At 37.1% G+C, this 11,523-nt stretch overlaps 1 pseudogene; it reads left to right on the plus strand.

The window, feature by feature from the left end:
* Positions 1–291: 291 nt before the first annotated feature.
* On the plus strand, positions 292–8,430 carry LOC130439831 (aspartate aminotransferase, cytoplasmic-like; annotated as a pseudogene).
* Positions 8,431–11,523: the final 3,093 nt, after the last annotated feature.

Consider the following 11,523-nt stretch of genomic DNA (forward strand, 5'->3'; position numbering starts at 1 on the left):
TAGTACTGTGAACTGACCTTCACGTGATGACCTCTGTGCTCATCATCACAGTTACATTCATAAATGGAATAGAACAGAACAAAATAGAAACAATGACTAACAGTGTTAAAAGTCTATCTAGGCATAATTATTATAGCTTTGATTTATTATTTTGTATTAATATATTAAATTAGCTTTTACTTTTATGATTAATTAATTTTAGTTAAATATTTAGCAACTTTGCAATATGCTTTTGGCATTGTTTTATGTTCCTTTATAGCAACATTTCAAATTTTTGTTAGTTTATTTTTTCTCAATAATTTTTAAGGCTAATATTTTATTTGATAAAAAACATGCTTTCAAAGTTTTAATTTTAGTAAACTAACATAACCTTTGGATAAACATGGTTTGTGAACATGTTTAAAAGGAAAGAGCAAGCCTGGGAGAGAAGGCAATATTTCATTGATTATTGAAATACATACCATCAAACTAAAAATAACTCATTTAATTAGAAATTTGCTGCCCGAAAGACACCACAAGGAAACCTATTCAATAGTCATAGAGCGCCATCTGGTGTCTGATTTAGAGTATCACACACCAGAAATTCATCACACATTTCAACACCTCAAACAGGTCTTAAAGATGATCAGGATGCAGTTTTTTGTCGCTTCGCTTGCGTCGATGATATTGACAATAATAACTTTTCGTATTATAGCAAAACATTCATTTGGTTTAATCTTTAACACACACTTTTCTTATTTGATACAGTTTTCTGGTTGTTCTTTGCACGTTGTTGATATTTCATCATGAAAGGTTTTATTAATGTGGTCTAAGAACCCATTTACGATCGGGGCAAAACTGCATCCGCACTTTCGCAGAAGAAAAACAAACGTCATGAGACTTTCAATATCAATGAACGTTTCCTCACCTCACCTGCCAGCTCATTATTCCCCGAAATATTCAATCCACCTTTAAAATGGATGCCTGTTTAAAGCGCCTCCCTCTCGATTTCATTGGCTTTGTATTTAAAGCAACAGTGGCGCCAAAACTTTAAGGGTTGTTGTTGGCCAATATGGTGCTTGCTGAGATGTTGCTGGTCGAAAGGTTGCCGGTTGAAATGAAAACCTGTTTTGTCGAGAATGACTCTATGTTTTCAGTAGGTCTGTCTGATTTGTCCAGCTCATCGTCTGTGTCTGACAGAGCATGTGTTGTCTGGGGTAAGCAGCTTCAGTTCTGTCCTGTATATATTCACTTTCTGTACATCTCTGCTGAAAAAAAGGCTTGTTTCCAAAGTTTATAAACAGAAACAGTGTACATATGCCACCCAGTAATCAGCATTGTTTTTTTAATACAAATATGTTTCCTTACTTTACTGTTGTTTCCTTTCCTGAAAGGTTGTGTACTCTGTGGTTCTGAGAACACAGCTGTCTTTAAAGCAGATGATGATCTTCTGGAGAATCAGCTTTTCATCAAAACAGTAAGTACATTCTTCTGTTAATTCTGTTTATAAAACTTGCTTTTAATAATTTGTTTTTGTTTGTTGTCCAAGTTAGCTTTGATAGGGCCTTAATAACCTACAAACAAAGCAGTGATTCTATAAGTTTTTTATGGATTCACAGTTATGTCTCGGTGAGGAAGCAGGAGACGAGATGCATGTGGTGACCGTTTGCGATGGGGTCGGATCCAAACCATTACCCATTGCCACCCTACGCCACTGTATGCCAATGGTGAATGTGATGGTTTGCATGATGATACTGTATAGTTTACACCGCCTATTGTGTTATTTGTGGGTGTACAAATTTTTTTTGTTTCAGATCAGTTTTTCTAGTTTGGAGCTAACACCTCCTGTCACCTTTAAACTGTGCACTGGAAAGGGACCTGTGTATATTTCTGGTCAGCATATTACATGTAAGTGATTGCAAAATAGATAAATAGATTAGTCAAGCAATAACCCAACAGTCTATAGAATTCTATTTTATTTGAAATGTTATTCTTTGTTTTTTTAAAGTTGTTTAGAAAACTAAAGCATCTCGATAGTTTCCTTTTTTTTTACAAGTTTCAATTCTCTATGCTTGCATATTTGTGGTTCATTTATAATATAAAAAACTAAATGTAGTTTAAAATGAAGTATAGAAATGTACTAATCCACATTACAATGTTGCATTTTGGTTTTTACAAAAAAGCTAATTTTCCATTTTGTAGTGAATCCCATTGAAATGGAGGAGGAGGAGGAGGAGGAGGAGGAGGAGGAGGAGGAGGAGGAGGAAGAAGAAGAAGAAAAAGAAAAAGAGAAAGAGAAAGAGGAGGAGGGTTAAGATTGTTACATACCAGGCATGTGTGGCTCTGCAAAGTTTTATCTGACACCGTTAAAGCGTGATTATCCTGTTTGTTATTACTCACCCTGGTAAAAATGGTGAAAACTTTCATGTTTCAATGTTAATAACAAACAGCAAGTCATGTAAAGCAATAAAGGTTATTTATATAATGTATGTTTATTGAATGTGGTTTTCTCCACTTGTGAATTAAAGACGTTCTTTCAAGACTAGAGATGCAATGCAGAAGCAACTGATGATGCATCCAGGTTTCTTTTTAAGCGTGTGGCTGAAATACAAATGCAAGCCTACAGTAGGCTATGGGAGTAAATGAGTGCCACCCCAAGTCGTTGCTAGGAAACGGTCACATCGCATATTGGCAACAGACCGTAAACAAATCGCCTTGCATTGAGGAAGATTTCGAATTTGCTTTTAGAAAACGCAGCGCGCACCCACGCGATGTCAGCTCTGTCTGTGTTTGTGGATACACCGTTCACGTCAAGCGCAATGAAGTTTATAGAGGATTTCAAGCTTGATACGCACCCCAATAAAGTTAATCTTGCAGGAAGGGATGAGTGACTATTATAACCTCTGGTCACAAACTTGCATTGTATTTTTTCCCTAAAAGGAAAAAAAAGCATCACATCAGGGTGTAGCCAGAATTTTATTTTTGAGAGGGCCTGTCTGTAAGTGAGGGGGGCAGTGTGTATACGTATGGGTCTCTATGCATGTAAATATTTATAGGTAGTACAATTATATTATATGTATTACATGTATTATACAGCTCATTTCACCGTTTTAGCAAACATAAATAGCCTAGCGGCTCTTAATCTTGTCCTCGAGTCCCCCCCATATTTTGCGTCTCTCTCGTTAAACACACCTGATTTAAATCACCAGCGCTCCATGAATGAACAGTGTTTCGATTGACATGATCCCTACATAGTGTTCACTGCTCTCTACTCCCTGCACACAGGAAATCGACTAAAGTTTCTTCTGAAGTTCTGCAGCGTCTTCATACACGGACAAAAATTACTATGGAAATTTAAAGGGTTATTTAACCGCAATCATGAGATTTGCCTAACGTTAGTAGTTACGCTTTGTGCACTTCAATGCCCTTTATGTCCATTTCGCAGGGCTTTTACCAGGCGAATTGAACAAACCTTTGAAGCAGTAAGAGACGCATAGGCCTACAAAATATGCAAAGGGGAGTCGCTAGGACCAGGATTAAGAGCCGGAGAAGCTGGGCAGCTACCAGTCAAACCATTGTCTTACCTTTTACATGACAAGGCGGATTGTTCGAGGGTGAGAAAATTTTCAGTTGAGAAAAGTCATGCAGGCCTAGGCCCACTCGTGGCTACGCTACTGCATTACATAGCCTACATTTTAATGCGTTGGTTATAATGGGAGTTGCGTTGACTTCGACAAAAACTTTGTCGGGCTCTGATGGTGGTATTTTTTCCTGGCAGATGGACACAGACAGAACATAAATGAACTGGAATAAGTCCAAAACACCATCCGTACAAATGAATGAAGTTGGTAATAAAGGTTGAATATGTGTTATTTCTTTATAACGGTGGTTGCATCAGAAATATGATAATTTGATGAGTTTACAATACAGCATTTACTTCGGCCGCACATATGAATCACATCACTGTGAACTGCATAAAGCACTATTAGTAATTAAATATTTATGTTTTTTGACCAGAGTATTTAGGAGAGCACGGACAAACCATATGGCTTCCTCTGATACGAAAAATAAAGCAGCAGATCGCTACAGACCCCACTCTTATCCCACAGTACACACCTGTCTTCGGTATCCCAGAATTCAGCAGGAGGGCAACAGAACTTGCATTGGGCACAGACAGCCCAGCTATACTGCAAAGCAGGGTAACATTTAGCCTTTTCCTGTAACAAACGTCATTGTGGTAGACCAATGGAGCAAATAATACAATATCCACACAATTGTTGAATGTTTATGGTAATCCCCAATCTTGCTTGTCATCAACCGAGACCGGCAAGCTGAATACACAGATTAGGCTCTGAAGGTACATGTGTAGTTTGTTTGTTGATGGTGTAAAACTGGACAGAGCTATCATTAAATGTCAGTGCTAAATATAAACAATATAAAGCTTAGTAATGAGTTGGCAGTAAGATATGATGGCAAAGGATTAGTCACACACAACGGAAGCCTCCTTTGATCCCTTTACAGTCATTGAACAGATGAACATCACACTGATACAATAGTTAAATGTTGGTTTTCATGTTGCATGGTTTCACCATAGCTCGCGCCTTGCTGAATTGCTGTTGTAAAAATCCTTTTGTATGTTCTATTTATCGTGTCATTTGAGGCTCAAGACTACGAACATTTTTTCTTTCAAATTTGTCAACCAATTTGAACCAGCAAGACGTTGAATGAAGATCACAACATCCATTGGAAAGAAAATGTCCGCCATAGCCTAAACTGTGTACTTGGACCCAAATAGCATGAGAGTAAATATTCCTGAGCATGTGAGATGTTATACTGTTTTACATGGAACTAAACTTCCAAATGTACAAATGAACTGGCTAAGTGAAAGTGCATTTGGAATTTGTAATAGGTGTTCTGTGTCCAAACAGTAGGATGTACCGGGCAGTTCGTCTGGGTGCTGAGTTGCTAAGAACCTGGTTCTGCTCAGGTTCTTCCTGGAGTGGATCCGTCTTCCTCTCCTCTCCCTGTGATGGTGAGTACACTGCATAAACATACATTACTAGCATGGTTACCAGATCTGCCATACAAAACCAAGCCCAAATACCTGAAATTTAAATTATGCCATTTTTATACCTAAAATAATTACTTTGTATGCACTTTGTACAATTTCTTCTTGGAAATAACTGTAAACTACACTGTAAAAAACAACCAGTAAGATTTACTTTAATTTGTTTGTGTTTATTTGCGCAAGTTTTGCTCACAAGTAAATCTTTAATTTTTTGTAAGGTTTTCATACAGGTGTTCATACAACCTTTTTGTTTAGTTTTTGGACCCAGTTTTTTGTAGTAAAATTTGCATAAAACTTTTAAACAACAGTTTAAACGCAGCCTATTTCCACAGGAAAACTGTGAACTTGGCACCCCAATATAAAACCATGTGAGTTAGTTCAGCATTTCATACAGTTCTAGAATCTATTCTATAAAAAAGTCCAAATTTGAACTGTATGTAGTTCAGCACTTTCTAAACCAAAACTCCAGATGAACCCTACAAATATTTTCGAAGTTGTCAGGGCATCTCAACTTAAGACACCAAGCAATTTTTTTTTCAGAATCACTGGCAGACATCTTTAAGGCTACAGGCTTTGAGCATGTTAGATACTACCGGTACTGGGATGCAAAATCCAGCGGGGTGTTTGTGGATGGCATGCTACATGATTTGGAAAACGCTCCAGATCATAGTGTGGTGCTCTTGTTTGCTTCTGGGCACAGTCCCACGGGCTCTGACCTCTCTCAGGAGGAGTGGAAACGTGTAGCTGAGGTCATGATGGTGCGGTCTCACGAATAAAACGTTTTTTAATCATAGACATAAATACTTCAGCTGAGCATCTCAGCAGAGACTTTCAAACACCTTTCACATTTCTACTTCCTTAACAGTGTCTCACAACACTGTGAAATGAATAAAATAATAGTTCAGCCACTAGACTGATAACAGAAGATGCTCAGTTGATCTTATCAAACTAATATATAATGATTGTTTTTAGTTATTAAGGTGCAACAGTTATTTCTGTTTGTGTTTATTCAGAAGCGTAATTTGTTTCCATTCATCCTGATTCCTGTTCAAGGATTGTGCAGTGGCTCTTTAGAGCAGGATGGCCCGGGCTGTTCGGCACTGCGTGTCTTTGGGACTGGAAGTGTTCTGCGCTCAGTCTTTTTCCCACAACTTTGGCCTTTATGGTATGTTTTCTGTCAGAATTAAAGTAACCGTTTATTTAAAGTTTTTCATTAGTCGTAGTTTACGTAGTTCCAGAGTTGTGTAATGGATTTGAGGTAAAGAACACGTTGTTTGTACAGTGAATTGTTTGTACATTGTTTAAACAATGAGCTTAAAGGGATAGGTCAACCAAAAACAAAAATTCTGTCAATATTTACTCACCATCAGATTGTTTCAGACTTGGGTAAATTTAGTTTTTCTGTTTTACACTATAAAATGCATATATTTGGAAGTATGTGTATAACCAAACAGTTCTATTGACTTTCGCAGTACTTGGTTGTCAATGGTGCCCCAGAACAATGTAGTTTGCGGCATTTTTTTTTTCTACAGAGCCAATCATTTTGTACAGTTTTTGAACAACTTGAGGGCTATATTAAATGATATCAGAATCTTCATCTTTTTTCATTTTTGGGTGAACTGTCCCTTTAAATAATGTACTTGGCCATGATAAAATTCCATGGATAATTGATATCTCAGGTGAAAGAGTTGGGCATCTTCTTTGCGTGCTAAGGCAGAACCTGTTGGCTGTACAATCTCAAGCTGAAAGACTTGTTCAGACACTTTGGTCCTGCCCTTCAGTGGACGGGGCAAGAGTGGTGGCCACAGTGCTGAGCAACCCTGCCCATCTAGCCGAATGGTAAGCTTTAAGTGATTAAGTTATAATTATTTCAAATTATTATTTGCCCATTTTTTGACAAAATATGATTAAGTGTATCCAAAGGAACAACTTTGGTAACATTTCACAATAACATTGGAGCATTTTCTAATGTTGTAGTTAACACACAGTGTTACAATACTTTACAGTGATTTGTCACCCAAAAATGAAAATTCTGTAAAAATGTCCTCACCCTCTTATCATTTCAAACCTGTTTTACTTTCCTTCTACTGCAAAACATTAAATATATTATGCAAAATGTTGGTAATTGAACAATGGTTATACCAATTCACACAAAACCAATACAGTTACAATAGGTACCATAGTTGTTTGGTTTCCAACATTCTTCACAATATCTTCTTTTGTGTTCTGCAGTAGAAGTCATACAGGTTTGAAATGACAAGAGTAGATGATGACAGTATGTGTGTACAGTATGTGTGAACTATCACTTTCGTTATAGTTCATGTTCATTTCAGCATTAAATAGTGTATTTTAAAAATCAAAAGCTGTAATTTTTCTCATAAATTAATGAAGCAAGAACTGTTTTGTATTGAATTGTATTGTCATTAACTAAAATTAACAAGGATTAATTCATGTTAAAAATAGATATGCTTAATGTTAGCTAAAGCATTTACTAATGTGAACAAATTTATTCTCTTTATTCTCTTTCCGACTCTGCCTCGGGATGCCCATCCCGAGGTAGGAAGAAGTTCCACCATGTCCAGACGACCGACAGATGCCCATCCCCAATTAGAGATTACACCAGATACAGCTGCAGACTGACTGACCATCCCAGCTCCATCTAAGGCAATTCCACCAGCTGCCAAGAGAAATATGACCATCGGACCATCCCAGCTCAGACCACTACATCCCCAACCAAGAGCAAAGACGGACTATTTGTCTTATTAATGCTGAAATTACAATATTTGGTATTAAATGCTAAACCTAAACCACACGTCAGCAGTCTGAGTGCAGCTATGACACGTCAGAGGGGATCTGGCCCTCCCGGTTGAGCCTGGTTTCTCCCGAGGTTTTTTTCTCCATTAATCAATCATTGGAGTTTGGGTTCCTCGCCACAGCAGGGCAGTGTTGGCCTGCTCACCGGGAGACTGCATTCATTCCATTCCATTCAATTTTCTACCGCTTATCCGAACTACCTCGGGTCACGGGGAGCCTGTGCCTATCTCAGGAGTCATCGGGCATCAAGGCAGGATACACCCTGGATGGAGTGCCAACCCATCGCAGGACTGCATTCATTCATTCATTTATTTATTTATTTAGAAATTAGATGTTATTTATTAGAATGAACTTACTCGTTGTATAAATACCATGCACTGTGCTGTGTTTTAACTTTTCTGTTCTTCCTGTTTGCCCCTGTAAAGCTGCTTTGAAACAATACACATTGTGAAAATAAACTTGAATTGAATTGAATTGAACAAATACAACCTTATTGTAAAGTTTTACCAACATTTTACAACAAACTTTGCAACCCAGCTTAATAAATTTCTCATGAAGCTATATACATGTAATGGTTTAAGATTTAAGATTTAATATTCATTTATATGAAAATTAAATGGCCTTGCATACAGGAAGCGAAATCATTAATTAATCAATAAACTAATATATTTTAAGTCACTGACTAGGTTATTTCAGGTTTTAGACAAGCGCTTCAGGACCTCTAGTTTCATATTTTAACATCTGACTGTTAAATTGAGTCCAAACTGGCTATTTTATTTAATCTCTTCCTGAAATTGCCATTTCATAACATCTCCATTTGGATGTCCCATGTGAAATTACACATGTAACAACATGATTCTGTGTTGAATTTGTTCCTCGCTTTCCATTCTCTCTAAAAGCTTGTTTATTCAGCCAAATAAGCCTCTGTTTTTTCAGGCAAGAGGGTTTGAAGGCCATGGCTATTCGCTGCATGCTAATCTGTGAACGGCTGCATGAAAGACTTCGTCTTTTGGCTAGTCCGGGGTGCTGGGAAAACATCATAAAACCTGGAGGGCTTTACTGCTGCATTGGACTCAATGGTGATTGATTATATATTCATATACATGCACAAGTGTATTATTATTACACTTTCAGTCAATATTGGTGGGCTAGGAGATCGGAAAAACAATGATAACACTACAAGAGGAGCTCAGTATAATACAAATAATAGTGCAGAAGGATCTCAACCTTTTTGGGGCGAGCGCCCCCTAATCCTTTATCCAGGTCCCTTTTTCACCCCCCACCAAAAATAATTGGGCTAAACATTTATTTTATACATTCTTTATTTAAATATTTATATTACATATGCCCAAATAACAGCTTTGATTTGACTGAAGTCATGTGCTTTCATCAGATTTTTACAGTTTTGTCAATGATCATTTGTATTCATATTTAGTGTTGATTTGGTGAGCATAGAAAATAATAGATAACGATGATTACAAATAATTAAAAAATGCATATACCAGGTGAATTACTTAGTGAACAAAGAAAAAAAAAAAAGAATTAATTTTAAAATTAGAGGATGAGAATATGATTTATTGAAAATGTACATTTACGCAGTCATTTAGCAGAAAATAACTCCAAGGCTTTACAGATTAGCAAATGTAGAAAAGTGTAGGTATTTAGGCCTGTTTCACATGTTTATACTCTTGTTGTAAAAGTTAAATCTGTTCCCACTGTCAGCTGGCATCAAAGCACAACATACAGCAGCAATATTTGGTATTAAATGCTAAACTAAAATCACATGTCACCAGTCTGAGTGCAGCTATGACACGTCAGAGGGGATCTGGCCCTCCCGGTTGAGCCTGGTTTCTCCCGAGGTTTTTTTCTCCATTAATCAATCATTGGAGTTTGGGTTCCTCGCCACAGCAGGGCAGTGTTGGCCTGCTCACCGGGAGACTGCATTCATTCATTTATTTATTTAGAAATTAGATGTTATTTATTAGAATGAACTTACTCGTTGTATAAATACCATGCACTGTGCTGTGTTTTAACTTTTCTGTTTTTCCTGTTTGCCCCTGTAAAGCTGCTTTGAAACAATACACATTGTGAAAAGCGCTATATAAATAAACTTGAATTGAATTGAATTGAGCAGCAACACCCAATGACAGATTTCTCACTTGAATAAAAACAAACATTACTAGCAGCATTTGCTTCTCTGTAAAATGCATAGCCTATCAAACTGCTTTACGTAATACAGACGCATGTCTTTGGCAACTTTGTTTTCACAGTTCGTCTGGGTGTATGTGTTTTTTTGACCCGTTTGATTCTTTTGACTCTCTCGGCGTTGGGATACGCGGTTACAGCTTACTCTGGTTTTGTGCAGTCGAGGAGGTTATGGCGTTGTGTTCTCTGGGCTTGTTGGAATGTTTTATGATTAAAAAAATTGGTTAGAGCCAATACGGCTTCTGCTCACAAAATATTTAATCATGAAGAGCCTTATCGGGAAGGATTCGATAATTTTGAGTACACAACAAAGCGCTGCTTTCGCATGCTGTGCTCACTCTCTTGCTCAACAGCTGGAGAAAAAAATGATCATTTATGTGGTGTGTGTGGCCAACACATTAACGTCTAAATAAAATGAATTTACAGCTCAAAGGCCAATAGCAATGCTCTTATTGCAGATAATATTTGTTTGCAAATAATTAAAAGTTAAACTTGCCTTACTAGTGTAAATTTGCGAACGGCCACTGAAAACACCATACTTGTGTATGCATTTAAGCATTATAAAAAATATTATATGAAGTATTCATTTTCTGTTTTCTGTTAGCTCAACAGGTTGAGTTTTTAGCTCAGAGAAAACACATCTACTTGTTACCCAATGGCTGTCTGAATGTTAGTGTCATTAACAGTCGAAACCTCGACTACGTGATGGAATCCATCCATCAAGCTTTGACTTCTCAACTCTAACCATGTGGGGAGATCTTACAAACATCTTTCCTTATGCAATTTGTTTTTCACCTGTTATTCAGTGATGATGTTTTGATATTTTGAATGTACAACTATACGCAAATCAAGAGAGTTTGAATAGCTCCAACTGAAGGCAATGGGTTTAAATTAAAAAGTGGTTAGATTCAGTGACCTTTACCATCACTGGATCTTTTTGTTATTTTTGACCTTGAAGAATAAACTGCAGAAAGCTAATATGGGCTTTGGTCTTTACATTTCTTAGTGAACAATCTTATGCCTTACACAAAGGTTTAGGTAGGTTTTGGAAGGTTAAAGTCTGTGAATTTGAAAAGTAGTTTTTGTCATTTGACACATGACAGCTTTGATCTCTCATTGTCGAGGGTATAATTTATGCAGTTTGGAATGCACTGCCAGTTTGTTAATGGAAAAAATGGCATGAGCTACTAATTGGTAGAGTATGAATAATAACTACAATAGCAATCAGTGCCCTCTCTCGGTCAAAACAAATTCATCTCACCAAAGGTGGTGCTGTGTATTTGCTCTTCACCCCAAAATTAAAATTCTGTAATATCTCCCTCAAGTTGTTCCTACGCTGTATACAATTATTTGTTCTGCTGAACACAAAATTTATTTTTAAGAATGTGGGAAACTAAACAGAAGTCTTTGCTTGCAAACATCCTTCCAAATATATATTTTTTGTGTTCAGCAAAACC

This window comes from Triplophysa dalaica, chromosome 18, assembly GCF_015846415.1.
Source record: "Triplophysa dalaica isolate WHDGS20190420 chromosome 18, ASM1584641v1, whole genome shotgun sequence".
Lineage (NCBI taxonomy): Eukaryota > Metazoa > Chordata > Actinopteri > Cypriniformes > Nemacheilidae > Triplophysa > Triplophysa dalaica.